The sequence below is a fragment of the Rutidosis leptorrhynchoides genome, chromosome 1 (genome assembly GCF_046630445.1).
Source record: "Rutidosis leptorrhynchoides isolate AG116_Rl617_1_P2 chromosome 1, CSIRO_AGI_Rlap_v1, whole genome shotgun sequence".
Lineage (NCBI taxonomy): Eukaryota > Viridiplantae > Streptophyta > Magnoliopsida > Asterales > Asteraceae > Rutidosis > Rutidosis leptorrhynchoides.
Window position 1 is genome coordinate 71,851,697 of NC_092333.1, and position 20,342 is coordinate 71,872,038.

At 32.5% G+C, this 20,342-nt stretch overlaps 1 long non-coding RNA gene across 1 annotated transcript in view; it reads right to left on the bottom strand.

Annotated features, from left to right (window-relative positions):
* Window positions 1-207: 207 nt before the first annotated feature.
* The window catches only part of LOC139861490 (uncharacterized), a 37,143-nt gene continuing 17,008 nt past the window's right edge, over window positions 208-20,342 (bottom strand). Inside the window, exons 2-4 of the long non-coding RNA XR_011763779.1 lie at window positions 805-873; window positions 511-604; window positions 208-339 (exon numbers count right to left, since the gene is read on the bottom strand). This is a non-coding gene — a long non-coding RNA (uncharacterized lncRNA). The remainder of the gene's footprint in view (window positions 340-510; window positions 605-804; window positions 874-20,342) is intronic.

The window sequence follows — 20,342 nt, forward strand, 5'->3', positions numbered from 1 at the left end:
CAAAAGTATATTGTGGTAAATCATACAGAAATTCTGGGAAACTGAAGGAAATTTAGATGACTTAAATCATACATGAATCTTGGACTGTGTCACACCCCCTAAATGGGACCGGGGGTAACTGTGACTAACCAATAGCAAAACACAAGTGTAAAAGAGAGAACACCTCTAAATGAGATGTTTTTATTAAATTCAAATGTATTAAAGCAACGGAATTAAATTGTCATTACAAATAAAAATACAAAATGTAAATTTTAATTGTTTAAATGCAAGAACATAAATATAAATGCGGACTCCATAGCAGCATAGTCCAAGTAGCAAGTAAGCTTTAGCAATCATCACCTGAGACAAAACATGCTTCAAGTGTCAACCAAAATGGTTGGTGAATTCATAGGTTTATTTTAGTAAACTACCAAAGTTTTTATGCCACGAGATTTAGTTAAAACAGTTGATATATCCATATCAGTTGAAGGTAGTGCTGAAGTGTATGATATCGAAACTAAACAAGCTTACCCTATGACACCTTGTACTGTAAGTGCCGTTGAAATCATTATTATGTATCCATTGACCTACGGTCACCTGGATAAAGACGTCACTCTCAATAGGCCTACTCACAATAACTAAGTTTGCGTTATGCATAGCATTTAACGATATCATGGCAGTGATTTAGTATGAAACAAAGCATGGAACAGTTAAAGTTTGTGTACTTGTGTCTAACACATAAAACAGTTTAAAAGCAAGCATGTGTCTCAACCTAAAGTTGTAAAACAGTTATGAAATAGTAAAAAGTGGGGCTATGAAGTTCACCTTAACAGTAGTTGAAGTTATTTCCACGAAAGAGAAGAATGAACGGGAGTAAACGACCGAGATCTCAACCTAGAGATATAAGTTTGGTCATTAGTTTGTTCAATCTAACGAGTAAGTGTTCATAAGAGTCTTATGAGTTATTGAGTTTGTTTAACAAGTTGTGTCCACTATAATCAAGTTTAGATATTGTACAACTTACACAAACCTCGGTGCTATCAAGTAAGTCTAAAGATGACCAGATGCGGATCAGGATCTTTCGGCTACACTTAGTCTACAACCTTGGTCTAATCTAAAACCGTATTCCCATAAGCACTCTGCTACATCATCTCGTTGACCGTAAGTAGCGGTGAGATTCGTATAAGCAATACGTTATCGGTATGATTATAGTTTCCACGTTTTAGGTGCGTATAGGAATACGACACGTTAATGTATTTGATAATGCTAAAAACGAACATATATTTCATAGCATTATTCCTCAAGAAAGACAAGCTTTTAGTTGCAATTGTTCTATTTAAAAGTGATATTCGTTTAAATAATAAAAGGTGAAGACAAAAGACAGATTCGACGAATTGAAGACGCAAACGACCAAAAAGCTCAAAAGTACAAAAGACAATCAAAGAGGTTCCAATTATTGATAAGAAACGTCTCGAAATTACAAGAGTACAAGATTCAAAACGCAAAGTACAAGATATTAAATTGTACGCAAGGACGTTCGAAAATTCGGAACCGGGACCAGAGTCAACTCTTAACGCTCGACGCAACGGACTAAAAATTACAAAACAACTATGCACATAAATATAATATAATATTTAAATAATTCTTATAATTATTTAATATATTATATATATTTATAAATCCGTCGGCAAGAAAGACTCCAAAGTATCTGAGCTGTAATTTCAAACTCCGCGACTCACGGAGTTTGAAGGCAAAATTGGCCGCGAGTCGCGGAGCCCCAATTTCTGAAACTCCCTATAAAGCTCGCGCATTCTGATCGTAAAAATTCACCAAATATATATCTCTCTCTCTCAATATATCGTAAATATTTATATTTATATTTTAATTTTAATTTTAATTTTAATTATAATTCTAATAATAAGGGTATGTTAGCGAATGTTGTAAGGGTGTAAGTCGAAATTCTGTCCGTGTAACGCTACGCTATTTTTAATCATTGTAAGTTATGTTCAACCTTTTATATTAATGTCTCGTAGCTAAGTTATTATTATACTTATTTAATCCGAAGTAATCATGATGTTGGGCTAATTACTAAAATTGGGTAATTGGGCTTTGTACCATAATTGGGGTTTGGACAAAAGAACGACACTTGTGGAAATTAGACTATGGGCTATTAATGGGTTTTATATTAACTAAACAATACCTTGTTAATTTAATATACAAACTTATAATTTGAAGTATTTATATATAACCACATACGCTTGACTGGGTACGGTGGGCGGGATATCTATAAATACCAATAATTATTCATTTTACCGGACACGGAACTGGATTAGTAGTTAATAGACTTGTTGAAACAGGGGTGAATTACATTCAAGGGTAATTGGTGTAATTGTTAACAAAGTAGCAAAACCTTGGTTTACACGCAGTCGATAACCTGGTGTATTCATTAAACAAAGTATTAAAACCTTGTTACAATTCGAATCCCCAATTAGTTGGAATATTTGACTTCGGGAATAAGAATAATTTGACGAAGGCTTTCGCTCTTTATATTTATGACTGATGGACTATTATGGACAAATCCGTATGGACATATTAAATAATCCAGGACAAAGGACAATTAACCCATGGGCATAAAACTAAAATCAACACGTCAAACATCATGATTACGGAAGTTTAAATAAGCATAATTCTTTTATTTCATATTTAATTTCCTTTATTTTATATTTAATTGCACTTCTAATTATCGCATTTTTATTGTTATTGTATTTAATTGCACTTCTAATTATCGTACTTTTTAATTATCGCAAGTTTATTTTATCGCACTTTTATTATTCGCAATTTCATTATCGTTATTTACTTTATGCTTTAATTTAAGTCTTGTATTTATTTTTAATATTTTACATTTGGTTTTAACTGCGACTAAAGTTTTAAAATCGACAAACCGGTCATTAAACGGTAAAAACCCCCTTTATAATAATAATATTATTTATATATATATATTTGTATTTTTATAAAAGTAAACTAATATAGCGTTGAGCTTTGTTTAAAAAAGATTCCCTGTGGAACGAACCGGACTTACTAAAAACTACACTACTCTACGATTAGGTACACTGCCTATAAGTGTTGTAGCAAGGTTTAAGTATATCCGTTCTCTAAATAAATAAATATCTTGTGTAAAATTGTATCGTATTTAATAGTATTTTCTGCTAAAATTTAATAGTATTTTATACCCCTTAGCTTTGACATCAAGTATTTTTGGCACCGCTGCCGGGAAACTCTTTTAAAAGCTGGAAGCGCAACGCTAATATAAAAAAAAAATAATTAGTTTACTTTTATAAAAATTCGTTTTTATAAAAATACGTTTTAAATATTTGAAAATATAAAAAGAAAAATTTATATATTTTTAAAATTTTGTTAAATATTTAAGTTTTAGAAAGTTTCTTTATTTTTATTTTATAAAAATATAAGTTTTATTTAAGTATTTTGTTTTTATTTAAAACATAAAATCAAAAACCGAAAAAATATATATATATATATATATATATATATATATAATTCTAGTTTTAAGATTTTTATTTATAAAATTATAAAATATTTCTATTTTAGTTTTTAGATATAAGTTTTTATTATATAAATACTTTTATTAAAACAGAAAATTAAAAACAGAAATTAAAAATAAAAAAAATAAAAAAACGCGTAAAATTTCAAACTGCTCCAGAGTTGAATTTTGGAACCCCGCGACTCGCGGGGTTTGATGCATTAAATACCGCAACTCGCGGAGAAAACCTGACACGTGACAGAACCCTAATTCTGCATTAATTACGGGTAATTAATTATTATTATTATTTAACCCTAATTATTATTATTATTATAATTAGTTTTATTTTAACTTTTACTTTTTATTTAATTTGTTTTATTTAGTAAATTAGTTTAATTAAGTTATAAAATTAGTAGTTTTATTAAATAAATAATATAAAAATAATATTTTTATAAAAATTGTACTTTTTATAACTTTTTGTATACTTTTATATTTTGTCCCTTTTTAATCGTTGTAGCGTAATATTTGTATTTTTAGCTCATATTTAGTTTTAAACTTAGTTTTTGCCCTAGTTATTTTTACTTCTAGATTTTTAGGCTTTGCCGTAGAATTCCTTAAGTGCTTTTTCTTTAGACTAAGATATAGGTGCTTTAGAATTTTGCGACACCTTTTTAAATTTTAGTTTCTTTTTAAGTTATTTCCATTTGGGATATAGTTTTACTTGTAAGCTTTAATATTTTTAGACACCTTTTACTATGTACCAATTATCATTCCAATTAGTAATTTCAATTTGCGATTATAATTTTAAGTTAGTTGTAGTAATAAGGTTAGGTTAGTCAAGTATTTTTAAGTTTTTATAAGTTTCTTTAATTTTTTTTCGTCACCTTTTATTTTTCAACCATTTTTCTTTTTCGATCTTTTTCGACGAACTCTTTTTCTTTCTTATTTCTCGCTATTCTAGTTTTAGGACATAGATTTTTATTCTACTTCTTATCTAAATTTCTTAAAATTACGAAAATTTATTTTAAGTGGTTAAATTGATAGACATCAAAATTTTCCGGTTCGTAGTAATAGTTGGATTTGTACGTGGACCGGGTTATTGGAGCCAAACAGTCCTCAATTATATTGAGACCAAACGAATCCTGCCCCTCTGCTGCATCTTTTGGCTATTCGAAACGTGGGCAAAATCAGAAAAGTCTATTGATTGGATAACTTATTATAATTTTTCTTTCCTTTTAAAAAAAAACTAATAGGATATTCAGTGAATGCACCGAGCAAGACGTTCACCACCCTTTGTACGTTCACCACCTGTAACTAGATCAAGACATTTAGCAAATATAACCGCCGTTGATTTTTCTTTAGAATCGTCATCCAGTCGACCAAGTACTTCAGTTCAAATTTCCGATAATCCATTTTTTGAACCCGACCTCACAATTGAGAATCCAGAGAATATTCAGGAACGGTTCGTAGATCCTGAACCATTAAACTTTCCTCCGGAACCACCAATCATTCAAACATAGATTGTTGAGGAACGAACCATTAAATCAGAATCCTCTAGTGATTCCGATTCAACAAATTCAATTATGGAGAATCTGGAACCTTTAAGTATGGAAGACCGAATGAGAGCTAAACGCACTGGCCAAGGTCACGCAATTACTCATCCAGACATTAATGCGCCAGATTATGAAATCAAAGGACAAATTCTACACATGGTGACTAATCAATGCCAATTTAGTGGTGCGCCGAAGGAAGATCCAAATGAACATCTACGTACCTTTAATAGAATCTGCACACTATTTAAAATCCGAGAAGTGGAGGATGAACAGATATATCTCATGTTATTTCCCTGGACTTTAAAGGGAGAAGCCAAAGATTGGTTGGAATCGTTACCTGAAGGGGCGATTGATACATGGGATGTTTTAGTTGACAAATTTCTTAAACAATTCTTTCCCGCATCTAAAGCCGTAAGACTTCAAGCAAAAATTGTTACGTTTACACAGAAACCAAATGAAACTCTATATGAGGCATGGACTAGATATGGAAAGTTGTTAAGAGGATGTCCGCAACATGGTTTAGACACCTGTCAAATGGTACAAATATTCTACCAAGGATGCGACATCACTACAAGAAAAGACATAGATATAGCAGCTGGTGGTTCTATTATGAAGAAAACCGAAACTGATGCTTACAAAATTATTGATAACACTGCTTCCCACTCACATGAGTGGCACCAAGAAAAAGATATCGTTAGATCATCTAAAGCAGCTAGAGCCGATTCTAGCCATGATTTAGATTCCATTTCCGCAAAGATAGATGCTGTGGAGAGACGAATGGAAAAGATGACTAAAGATATTCACTCAATACGAATTAGTTGTGAGCAGTGTGGAGGACCACATTTGACAAAAGATTGTCTCAGTATTGAATTAATAATGGAACAAAGAGAGAATATCTCATACATAAACCAAAGGCCTGGAAATAATTATCAGAATAATTATCAACCGCCAAGACCGATTTACAATCAAAACCAGAATTATAACAGAAATATTCCATACAACAACCAACAAGGTCCTAGCAATCAAAAAGTATCCAATAATACTTACAATCAGCAAAGACCTAATTTTCAAAACAAACCACCACAACAAACCGATGATAAAAAGCCGAATTTAGAAGATATGATGACGAAGCTAGTTGAAACTCAAACGCAGTTTTTCACATCTCAAAAACAAACTAATGAACAAAATGCTCAAGCATTTAGAAATCAACAAGCTTCTATTCAAAATCTGGAACAAGAAGTAAGTAACCTAGCAAGGTTAATAGGTAAAAGAAAACCGGGAAGTTTACCTAGTGATACAAATGCTAACCCCCGGAATGAAACAGCTAAAGCTATTACCACAAGAAGTGGTACAACGCTTAAACCACCGGAAATACCTGTAACTTCTGATGAAGCTATTCCTACTCCACAAGAACCACAACCTGATCAAGATAAGGAAAAAGAACCGGTAGTTGAAAAGGTTAATGAAGATAACACAGTTAAGGCTAAACCTTATGTTAAACCATACCAACCACCACTTCCTTACCCGAGTAAAATGAAGAAAGAGAAACTTGAAGCCGAGCAATCCAAATTTTTGGATATGTTTAAACAGATAAATGTAAATCTTCCTTTCATTGATGTGATTTCAGGAATGCCTAGATATGCTAAATTCTTGAAAGATCTAATCTCAAATAGAAAGAAAATGGAAGAACTCTCGGCTGTTACTATGAATGCTAATTGTTCAGCAGTGCTGTTGAATAAGATACCAGAAAAACTATCTGATCCAGGAAGTTTCACAATTCCATGTTTTCTGGGTAGTCTTAGTTCAATAGAAGCATTGGCAGACTTAGGTGCTAGTATAAATTTAATGCCGTATTCACTATACGCTAAACTAGACCTTGGAGAATTGAAACCAACCAGAATAAGCATACAACTAGCCGATAGATCAATAAAATATCCTAGAGGGATAATGAAGAACATGCTAGTTAAAGTTGGTACTTTAGTATTTCCAGTAGATTTTGTTGTTTTGGACATGGAAGAAGATTCTCAAGTTCCTCTCATATTATGAAGACCATTCTTAAACACAGTTAAAGCAATGATAGACGTGTTCGGTAAGAAATTGACCCTAAGTATAGAGGACGAGAGTGTTACCTTTTTAGTTGATAGAGCAATGCAACATCCGGAATCTGCAGATGATACATGTTATTATATTCAAACTATAGATGCACATGCATAATTATTAGAAGAATTTCCAGAATTACAAGGAACAGGAGAATGTTCTTTAGGAGAAGGTAATGAACCAATTGATGAAGCTGAAATGTTAGCTACACTAATAGCTAATGGATATGAACCAACAACAGAAGAAATTCAAATGCTAAAAGAAGAAGACAGATATCGATATAAATCATCGATAGAAGAACCTCCGAAATTAGAGTTAAAGCCACTTCCAAACCATTTGGAATACGCTTATTTACATGGTGAATCTGAATTACCTGTAATAATATCATCTTCTCTTACTGAAAATGAGAAATCACAACTCATTTCTGTGTTGAAAGCTCATAAACCAGCCATTGCATGGAAGATTCATGATATTAAAGGAATAAGTCCTTCGTATTGCACACATAAAATCCTTATGGAAGAAGGTCATAAAACGTATGTGCAACGCCAACAAAGACTAAATCCTAATATGCAAGATGTAATTAAGAAAGAGATTATTAAACTACTAGATGCAGGTTTAATTTATCCAATTTCTGATAGTCCATGGGTAAGCCCAGTTCAATGCGTACCTAAGAAGGGTGGCATGACTGTCATTACAAATGAGAAAAATGAGCTTATTCCTACTAGGACCGTAACAGGATGGCGTGTATGTATTGATTATAGAAAATTAAATGACGCCACCAGAAAAGATCACTTTCCCTTACCTTTCATAGATCAAATGTTGGAAAGATTAGCCGGAAATAGTTACTATTGTTTTTTAGATGGATTTTCCGGATATTTTCAAATTCCAATAGCACCAGAAGATCAAGAGAAAACCACATTCACGTGCCCTTATGGTACTTTTGCTTACAAACGCATGCCATTTGGACTTTGCAACGCCCCTGCAACCTTTCAAAGGTGTATGATGGCATTTTTTCACGACATGATAGAAGAATGCATGGAAGTATTCATGGATGACTTTTCAGTCTTCGGTGATACATTTGAATCATGTCTAGTTAATCTGGAACGAATGCTTCTTAGATGCGAACAATCAAATCTAGTACTTAATTGGGAGAAATGCCATTTCATGGTTAAAGAAGGCATCGTTCTTGGACATAAAATTTCAAAAGAAGGAATTGAAGTGGATAGAGCTAAAGTAGATGTAATTGCTAAACTTCCACATCCCACCAATGTTAGAGGAGTTAGGAGTTTTCTAGGGCATGCCGGTTTTTACCGACGTTTCATAAAAGATTTTTCTAAAATTGCCACTCCTATGAATAAACTCCTAGAAAAGGATGCTCCATTCATCTTTTCAGATGAGTGTATCAAATCTTTTAATATTCTTAAAGAAAAACTCACTAATGCGCCGATCATGATAACACCAAATTGGAATCTACCATTTGAACTAATGTGCGATGCAAGTGATTTTGCAATGGGAGCCGTTTTAGGACAAAGGATTGAAAAACGATTTCAACCTATATATTATGCTAGTAAGACGTTACAAGGAGCACAAACGAACTATACAACTAATGAAAAAGAACTCCTTGCTATTGTCTTTGCTTTTGACAAATTTCGATCATATCTCGTTCTAGCAAAAACGGTGGTCTATACCGACCATTCTGCTCTTAGATACCTATTTTCAAAACAAGATGCTAAACCAAGATTAATCCGTTGGATCTTACTCTTACAAGAGTTTGATATTGAAATCCGAGATAAAAGAGGAGCAGAAAATCTCGCCGCTGATCATCTTTCTCGTCTTGAAAATCCCGAATTAGAAGTTCTAAATGAATCGGCCATACAAGACAACTTTCCTGATGAATATCTATTGAAGATAGATTATAATGAAATCCCATGGTTTGCAGACTATGCAAACTACTTAGTTTGTGGATTCCTTGAGAAAGGATTATCGTACCAAAAACGAAAGAAATTCTTCAGTGAAATAAAACACTATTTTTGGGAAGATCCACATCTGTTTAAAAGTTGTCCCGATGGAATAATACACCGATGTGTATTTGGAGATGAAGCTAGTAAAATATTAAACCATTGTCACACAGGACCAACAGGAGGGCATTATGGGCCTCAACTAACAGCAAGAAAAGTTTATGATGTTGGATTCTATTGGCCTACAATTTACAAAGACGCACACCTTCTTTGCAAATCCTGTGATGCTTGTCAAAGGGCCGGAAAAATAAGTCAACGTGATGAAATGCCACAAAATGTCATCCAAGTATGTGAAGTATTTGACATTTGGGGTATTGACTTTATGGGTCCATTTCCAAAATCTCATAATAATCTATATATACTCGTAGCCATTGATTATGTATCTAAATGGGCGGAAGCACAAGCTCTCCCAACTAACGATGCACGAGTTGTAGTCAACTTTTTAAAACGTCTTTTTGCAAGGTTTGGAACACCGAAAGCTTTAATAAGTGATCGGGGTACTCATTTCTGTAATAATCAACTTGAGAAAGTTCTTAAAAGATATGGAGTAACTCATAAAATCTCCACCGCATATCATCCACAAACAAGTGGACAAGTTGAAAATACCAACCGAGCTTTAAAACGTATTCTAGAGAAAACCGTAGGATCAAATCCGAAGGAATGGTCCATTAAATTGGAGGATGCACTCTGGGCTTTTAGAACAGCCTACAAAACTCCAATTGGAACCACACCTTTTAGACTTGTTTATGGAAAAGCATGTCATCTTCCAGTAGAAATTGAACACAAAGCATTTTGGGCTTTGAAGACATGTAATCTTGATATACATGAAGCCGGACGTCTACGATTAAGTCAACTAAATGAATTAGAAGAATTAAGACATGAAGCATACGAAAATTCGTTAATCTATAAAGAAAGAACTAAGAAATGGCATGATAAAAGAATCAGAAGTTCAAAAGAATTTAAGGAAGGAGACAGAGTTCTTCTTTTCAATTCACGATTCAAGCTATTTCCTGGAAAATTGAAATCAAGATGGTCTGGACCATTCATAGTCAAAAGAGTTTTCCCATACGGAACGATAGAATTAATAAATTCAAATGGGATTGAATTTAAAGTTAATGGTCACAGAGTTAAACATTACATACATGGTCAGATGGAAGTTGACAATGAAGTTAATCATAATTTCACCACCCAAGAAAACCTTCAAAATGAAAACATAAATATGTTATCAACAACATATGAAAAATCAAAACTGGAATATAGGGAGGATTCAAATTTGAGTGATGAAGAAGAATTCCTATACAAACCTCCTATTCCAATAAACGAAGAAAAATGTGAACAAGAAATTCAACTAGAAATGAAAGAACCAAGGAAAGAACACCCGAAAAAGGTTTACAAACCAACTCGACTTACTAAAGCAGGAGACCCGGGTGAATTTATCATTTCTTGCTTACTTAATGATGGTGCTGTATATAATGGACTCGCAGATTTAGGAGCAAGTGCAAATATTATGCCTCTTTCCTTATACAAAAGATTAGGCATGGGTAAATTAAAACCAACCAAAATAGGTGTTCAATCATTTGACCAAACCATTAAACACCCGGTTGGAATAGCAGATAATTTACTTGTTAAAGTGGGAAGTTTGACCTTTGTTGCAAACTTCATAGTGATTAATATGGAGGAAAACCTTGATATTCCTCTAATTCTAGGTCGCCCATTTTTAGCAACCACCAAGGCATTCATTGATGTAAGAGAAGGTAGAATAACACTTAGGGATGGTGATACATCGATCACCTTTGTGAACCGAAAGTTTAGATCTCCACAAACCAAAACTGTTAGACCAATAAAAACGCATAAGTGTGGGGAAGATGAAGAAACACTTAATGATGATCCAATCACAAAGAATGCCGTTGATGATACGAAATTAGATGAATCCATTTTTAACAGTTCAACGAAGAAACTTTATAAACGGATTCACGATGCTAAGATTAAAGGAAACTTTAAGTTATATAACCGATTAATATCCAATTTATCGTCAAAAGAAAAGGCAATGTTAGTTGAATTTGTGAAAGTTACGGAGGAAATCAACAAATGGATTGAAGTAAAAGTCAAAGATATACAAGTTGTTGATGATTCAATTGAAAATAATGTTAATCACAATTTCGATACCACAGCCAACTAAGTGTGGGGAGAATCAAGGGGTTTATGTATTTCTGTTAGAGTTAGATTGTCTGTTTTCGTGTAGTTCTCGAAAATGGAACCCAAATGGTCTTTCCCTAGCAGACCCTAAAGAACTAGTCTTCTCCCCCCATTCTGAATTTTTATTTTTTTTAGGTTTTTACAAAATGAAGACTGCCTGTGAACTAAACCATGGTCTAATGCTACACGCTTTGATCACTAAACGTAATAATGACATACTACCGAGTGAAATAGTATCAGTAATCAGAGAAAGAATGGACGGAGTTAGAAAAGAATCCAGATGCGAAGATAATAAGTTACAATTTGGTAAAGGAAAATCAAAATCCGCAGCGAAAAGAAGAGCACGACACCTAGAAAGATGTCACAAATGCGGAAAATGGTCACATGGAGGTAAATGTTCAAATAATCAAACCTATTCAAACACCGAATTTGTTACTTTATGCAGAGACGGACCATTCATATGTTTAGAAGAAAAGACACTAAATGCTCGAGGTTACGCCTATGTAGCCATGGAAAACCAATTAAACCAACTATCTTATGAATGGGATAGATCATATAACTAAGAAATCTATTTCACAGGTATGTCTGTACAGTTTTTATTTTTTATTTTTATTTTTAACCTTTTGATAATAAACGCTAATTTGTTCGCTAAAAAGTATTAAATTGGTATTGAATAAAATTAGGTTTGGCGACCGAAATTATTGATATCATTCAAAAATTTATTACATCACTGCGAAATTTAACGTTTATTCTTAAGGTATAAATATCTTTAATCAATCAACACAAAATATTTTAAAAATTCGTCATGAGTTAAATTAGGTCTTGGAACCGAAATTACTTTACCGAAAAGAGGGGCGCATATTTTTGATAATATTTGATTGATTAAAGTGGGATAAAATGCCAAAAAGATTTTTAATTTTATTTTTACCATGTTTTTAAAATTAATATTTAAATCTTAAATTAATATTGTAAACTTTGTAAAAACAATATATTTAGAATTGTAAATATTTGAAAAATTAATATAAGTTTGGTATGAATTTATAAATTTTTAAATTAAGTTTGGTGTGAATTTTTAATTTTTAAAATATGAAATTTTAATTTTATGCATTTCAAATTTTAAGTTTGGTGTGAATTTTTAATATTAATTTTGAATTTTATATTTAAATTGTGTGAATTTAAAAACAAAAATTTACTTTATCTCATTAAGTTAAAAATATGATTTTTAAAATTCGTCGTAAGTTGAAGACTAAGTCTTTGAACCGAATTTGCTTTACCCGAGGGAGGGACGAGAACTTTTATTATCATTATTTTTAATCTTATTGAATTAAAGTATGCCAAAAACATTAAAAAAACCCAAAAATCTTAGCTTTTAAAACAATCGCTACAAAAAGACAAATTTTAAAATTTTGTCGAGGGACAGACTAGGACATCGATCCGAAACGACCTCGTCCTCAATAATAAGGAAAACAAAATTTTAAAAATTATTTACTTAATTGTTTTATAAGTTAAAGATTATATAAAAAAAAAAATATATATATATAACAAACTCCGCGACTCGCGGAGTTTGAAGGCTTAAATGCCGCGAGTCGCGGAGGGACCAAAATACAGAAAAAAAAATATAAACGCATAACAGATCAGTCCCAACCCAAAACAAAAACATACTGCGAAAAACTGCACGAAAAAACCCGAGAAAAAACCCCCAAAATCACAATTTTTAACCGTTAATCACCAAATTTTTTACTAAAATCATGTTGAGAAGGATGCTATCTAGGAATTACTCAAGAAAAACGGTAAATTTCTACACCTAAACACCATTTAATCCGAAATTAGTGTTCTTGAGCAATTTTTTTCCCCAATTTGATTTTGATGCTTTTTAGTGTAATTATGCTTAAATTGTTTATGTATTATGCTTGTATAACCTAGATTGATGCTATTTAACATGATTAGAAGCCTTAAACTTCAAATTTTGAGTAATCTAGGGTTTGTGTTCTTGAGCAAATTTGGGACTTTTTGATATAAACAGGTTATGGCCGATTTTTGTCATGAATTGTTGCTAAATTAAGTAGTGTAACATGTTTAGGTAGTTAAATGATCCAAACTTTGAGCCTAAACATGATTTTGAGAATTAAAGTGGACTTTTTCAAAGTCTAAAATTCATGAACTTGATTTTTGAGAGATAATGCCATTTGAAACTTGTTTAATTGCTAGTAATGATTATTTTGACATGTTATTTGAGTTGAATGCTTATGAACTTGGCGAACATTTTCGTATATGCTTATTTGAAAAAGTGTAGATTTGATGAAAATATGAAAATGAGCTTAAGTTTGATATAAATTGATCATGTCATTGTAATTATTTTGATTGATGATTTTGCTGACACTAATGCATATTTGGATGCACAAAAATTGTGTTTGATGTGTTTTGCAGACTGAAAGGGGTGAATCTTCATCCCAAGCTCGCAATGCTCCTGCTGAGAATGCGGAACAACAGGAGGTGGATAACTACTACAAGCAGGATATACCTCATCCAGTCATGACCTTTTCTGATATGCACTTGGAAGAGTTGCACCCGAACCTGAGATTTGACAGACTTTGGATAGATTATCCAAAATATCAAAGGGGTTTGCATACTCTTCAATCTAAGGTTGTTGAGGTACCGAGGGTCATAGAATGGGGACCCTTAGAAGCTGTAGAATTGGCCGGGCCAATTAGGGAATTACTTGTACAGAGGTATGGTAATTCTACTTTTAATGACTGGGTACGTTTATTCACCATGCGTAGACCTGTATATAAAGTATGGTGTGAAGAATTGTTATGTAGTATAGAGTTGAATGATCGGGTAACTAGTTTAACCGATCGATCTTTTATTAGATTTTTGTTAGGCGGTTCGATGTGCCACATGTCTTTACTGGACATGGCTCAGGCTTTACGTATATATACGCCTGAGGAGTTAGCATCTGCCGATTGTAGAGGGTTGATACTAAACGGTAGAAAGATAGATGAAAATTTTGATACACACGGTGTGTGGAGTCAAATGACAAACCATCACCGTTTCAAAGGGGGAAATTACTCTTATTTGGATATAGATAGAGCCGAATTAAGAGTGATTCATAGGTTTTTAGCTAATTCGATTACACAAAGGGGTAAGAACAAGGAAAAGGTAAATGAACAGGATTTGTTTTACCATATGTGTATTCGAGACCCACAAAGCGCTGTAAGTATACCGTATTGTGTGGGTTATTATTTATCAGCTATGGTTCGGGGGATGAGACCGCATAGCATAATAGGAGGTGGTATTTTTATTACTTTGATTGGTGAATATCTCGGTGTGGATATAAGTCGGGGGGGATTATTAGTGGAAGAACCAGAACCCCGCGATACTATAGGTTTAATTGTATACCATGGTGCGAAACTTTTGAAGAGGCGAAATAACGCCGCAGTACCATACCATGGTAGACATCCACAGGTTGGGAGAAACCAACAGCAAGGTAATGTAGGAGGGGGGAATGAGATGCAAGAAATGCAAAGGTTTATAGCTTCTCAGGAGTACGAAAATGCTAGACAGAGAGCATTTGAAGATTGGCAAGTTCATCAGAACCAAATCATAGCTCATTGCCAACATATAGGTAGAAACTATATTCCTACACCGAAACCCATCTTCCCTCCCTGGTCTATAGAGATGCAGCCACCGTATCCTACGTATAACCCTGCCGAAGCATTCTATAGCACCTATGGTTATGCCTGGAACCCCTATTGGTATCAATATCATCCCTAGTTTACTTATTATATTTTTTATTTTTATTTTGTAATTTGTAATGATTGATACGTTTAATACTTATGTTAATATTGTAATAGTTTTTATAATTTTCTAACTTTTATTCTTAGATTTTAATAATTTTTGAATGTGGGGTAATATACCAAACTTCAAAAATATGTATATATGTTTGCAGTTTATCTTATGTACACAACAGGGTAAAACAACGCATTTTCAAAGACTGGCATTAAGTTCAGCAAAAGCAACTAATTTTGACGACAAGATGCAAAATATATGTGAAATAACAACAAGACGGAATGAACAAATGATGTGCACCATTTATCATTCAGCAAACAAACGCCAATATATTTGGAAACTTTGGTAAAAATTTAATCATTTTCACACAAATCACCCTCAATAATTTAAATTGTTACTGATTTCTTGCAAATGAGGGCATTGCAAGATCTTAAGTGTGAGAAGGGGTTAAATTCTTTTGGATTTTAAAATTTTTATCTTAAACACTTGGTTACCATTAAAAATACTAGTAAAGCAGTAGTTGTATTAGAATCTAGTGCTCTCTGATAATAAAGAACAGCCCTAGTCTTATATACTGACTACCCAATTCTAGTAAAATTTTTCAAAATTTTCAATTAAATGAACTCAAAATCATGTTTATACATATTTATGAACGATAAAACTAGGTTTTAACACCGAAATTATTGTAACCTCGAAAAGGACATAAATTGAGAAACAAACCAAAATGTTAAAATTCATTTAAAATGGAATAGAGGACGATAAAAAGGAAAATAAAAGCCAAGTGTGGGAAAATTTATCAAGTTATTTTAAACATATGTCACATATATCTGTAACAAATAACTGAAAATACTTTTGCTTGGGACTAAACTAAACTGTTTTACCCGATGAAAGAAAAGAAGAGATGGATCTACACGATGAATCAATTCCATCATTAAAAGGAAGTAAAGTCTTCCGAAAAAGACACGCGCTTCTTAATTTAGGTCATGAAGTTGTCGTCCAGACCAGCTGTAGGTTGACGAAAAATCCAGAAAAGTCATCACTAAAATCAGCAGGAAATCCACGGACCTCAGCATAAAATAGCGTCGCCAAGTGGTCAGATTTATCCTAACCATGAGAAGGATTTATCTTGTAAAATGGGGGGGCACCATGCAAATTAGCTGGATAAGACTAATGAATCAGATCCCCAGAAAGGATAATCTCCTTAAAGATTAAAAATCAGCTTTTAAGACTGATATTACTCAATCCTTGAGATTGACCTTAAAGATTGAGAATTACAAACTCATGGAATTCAATGATATCTAAACTCGAGCTTGAACGAGAAAATATTTTGATCAAAAATTACAAACCGATTTGTTTTCTGAAAACCCTATTTTCAATGCGTTCATTACCATTGAACGTAAAATCCTAGGAATTCACCTGGAATTCATTAGGTTACCTGAACCAAATCGGGTGTCAACCATAAGAACGGTGGTTGCATAGTGGTCAAAGACAGGACCTTGTGCCATACCGAAAAATTATAAGGGTGAGCTTTACTATTGCTCCTACCAAGGATAGTAATTGCGTCCGACACGTTATAGACCATAATTAAAAGCATGTCAGGGGACATTGCCTTAACAGTTTCTTGTTCAACGCTTTCCTTTACAACCGGACGGTAGTTTACCGAAAGGTAATATACGGGACAAGTAAACTGGACGTGTTGCTTTCCAAATACAAGGTTAGCAAGTGGGTGACACAAAACCATAAGTTTTGAGCTAAAAATTTTCAAATCTGAAACCCACCAAACCCACAAAAATATTTTGCAACACCAGTAAAGGGTTATCCCGGAAAACTTATCTAGGGTAAAAACTAGATTTAATTTTCAAAAGATCAAATGTTTTCATAAAGATCCAATTGCCTTAATGGATCTAAATTTTTATAGTCATGTGGGACTGTAACCATATCGTTACTACCATTGTTCATACCACCGTATAGAAATCACTGATGTACAAAGTGTGAAGAATAAAGAAGTGATTCTAGTATTTCAAGACGATATTGCTTGAGGACAAGCAACGCTCAAGTGTGGGAATATTTGATAATGCTAAAAACGAACATATATTTCATAGCATTATTCCTCAAGAAAGACAAGCTTTTAGTTGCAATTGTTCTATTTAAAAGTGATATTCGTTTAAATAATAAAAGGTGAAGACAAAAGACAGATTCGACGAATTGAAGACGCAAACGACCAAAAAGCTCAAAAGTACAAAAGACAATCAAAGAGGTTCCAATTATTGATAAGAAACGTCTCGAAATTACAAGAGTACATGATTCAAAACGCAAAGTACAAGATATTAAATTGTACGCAAGGACGTTCGAAAATCCGGAACCGGGACCAGAGTCAACTCTTAACGCTCGACGCAACGGACTAAAAATTACAAAACAACTATGCACATAAATATAATATAATATTTAAATAATTCTTATAATTATTTAATATATTATATATATTTATAAATCCGTCGGCAAGAAAGACTCCAAAGTATCTGAGCTGTAATTTCAAACTCCACGACTCGCGGAGTTTGAAGGCAAAATTGGCCGCGAGTCGCGGAGCCCCAATTTCTGAAACTCCCTATAAAGCTCGCGCATTCTGATCGTAAAAATTCACCAAATATATATCTCTCTCTCTCAATATATCGTAAATATTTATATTTATATTTTAATTTTAATTTTAATTTTAATTATAATTCTAATAATAAGGGTATGTTAGCGAATGTTGTAAGGGTGTAAGTCGAAATTCTGTCCGTGTAACGCTACGCTATTTTTAATCATTGTAAGTTATGTTCAACCTTTTTATATTAATGTCTCGTAGCTAAGTTATTATTATGCTTATTTAATCCGAAGTAATCATGATGTTGGGCTAATTACTAAAATTGGGTAATTGGGCTTTGTACCATAATTGGGGTTTGGACAAAAGAACGACACTTGTGGAAATTAGACTATGGGCTATTAATGGGTTTTATATTAACTAAACAATACCTTGTTAATTTAATATACAAACTTATAATTTGACGTATTTATATATAACCACATACGCTTGACTGGGTACGGTGGGCGGGATATCTATAAATACCAATAATTATTCATTTTACCGGACACGGAACTGGATTAGTAGTTAATAGACTTGTTGAAACAGGGGTGAATTACATTCAAGGGTAATTGGTGTAATTGTTAACAAAGTAGTAAAACCTTGGTTTACACGCAGTCGATAACCTGGTGTATTCATTAAACAAAGTATTAAAACCTTGTTACAATTCGAATCCCCAATTAGTTGGAATATTTGACTTCGGGAATAAGAATAATTTGACAAAGGCTTTCGCTCTTTATATTTATGACTGATGGACTATTATGGACAAATCCGTATGGACATATTAAATAATCCAGGACAAAGGACAATTAACCCATGGGCATAAAACTAAAATCAACACGTCAAACATCATGATTACGGAAGTTTAAATAAGCATAATTCTTTTATTTCATATTTAATTTCCTTTATTTTATATTTAATTGCACTTCTAATTATCGCATTTTTATTGTTATTGTATTTAATTGCACTTCTAATTATCGTACTTTTTAATTATCGCAAGTTTATTTTATCGCACTTTTATTATTCGCAATTTCATTATCGTTATTTACTTTATGCTTTAATTTAAGTCTTGTATTTATTTTTAATATTTTACATTTGGTTTTAACTGCGACTAAAGTTTTAAAATCGACAAACCGGTCATTAAACGGTAAAAACCCCCCTTTATAATAATTGATGAAGTGCGAGGTGTATATAAAATAGTTATTATTTTACTAGGAAAAACTATTAAATACGATACAATTTTACACAAGATATTTATTTATTTATAGAATGGATATACTTAAACCTTGCTACAACACTTATAGGCAGTGTACCTAATCGTACAGTAGTGTAGTTTTTAGTAAGTCCGGTTCGTTCCACAGGGAAATCTTTAAACAAAGCTCAACGCTATATTAATTTACTTTTATAAAAATACAAATATATATATAAGTAATATTATTATTATAAAGGGGGGGTTTTTACCGTTTAATGACCGGTTTGTCGATTTTAAAACTTTAGTCGCAGTTAAAACCTAATGTAAAATATAAAATAAATACAAGACTTTAAATTAAAGCGTAAAATAAATAACGATAATGAAATTGCGAATAATAAAAATGCGATAAAATTAAATTGCGATAATTAAAAGTACAATAATTAAAAGTGCGATTAAATAAAATAACAATAAATAAAAGTGCGATAATTAGAAGTGCAATTAAATATAAAATAAAGGAAATTAAATATGAAATAAAAGAATTATGCTTATTTAAACTTCCGTAATCATGATGTTTGACGTGTTGATTTTAGTTTTATGCCCATGGGTTAATTGTCCTTTGTCCTGGATTATTCAATATGTCCGTCTGGTTTTTGTCCATAACAGTCCATCAGTCATAAATATAAATTGCAAGTGTCCTTGTCAAATTATTATTATACCCGAAGATAAATATTCCAACTAATTGGGGATTCGAATTGTAACAAGGTTTTAATACTTTGTTTAATGAATACACCAGGTTATCGACTGCGTATAAACCAAGGTTTTACTACTTTGTTAACAATTACACCAATTACCCTTGAATGTAATTTCACCCCTGTTTTAATTATTCTAGTGGCTATTAATCCATTCCCGTGTCCGGTTAAATGAACGATTATTCGTACATATAAATACCCCGCCCATCGTGTCCGATCGAGTGTATATGGTAATTTATAGGGACGCCCAATTGTAAATCTTTATATTAACATTAACAAACTTTCATTTAGTTAAACAAATATAAAGCCCATTAATAGCCCATAGCCTAGTTTCCACAAGTGTCGTTCTTTTATCCAAACCCCAATTATGGTACAAAGCCCAATTACCCAATTTTAGTAATTAGCCCAACATCATGATTACTTCGTTTTAAATAAGCATAATAATAACTTAGCTACGAGACATTAATATAAAAAGGTTGAACATAACTTACAATGATTAAAAATAGCGTAGCGTTACACGGGCAGAATTTCGACTTACACCCTTACAACATTCGCTAACATACCCTTATTATTAGAATTATAATTAAAATTAAAATATAAATTATAAATAT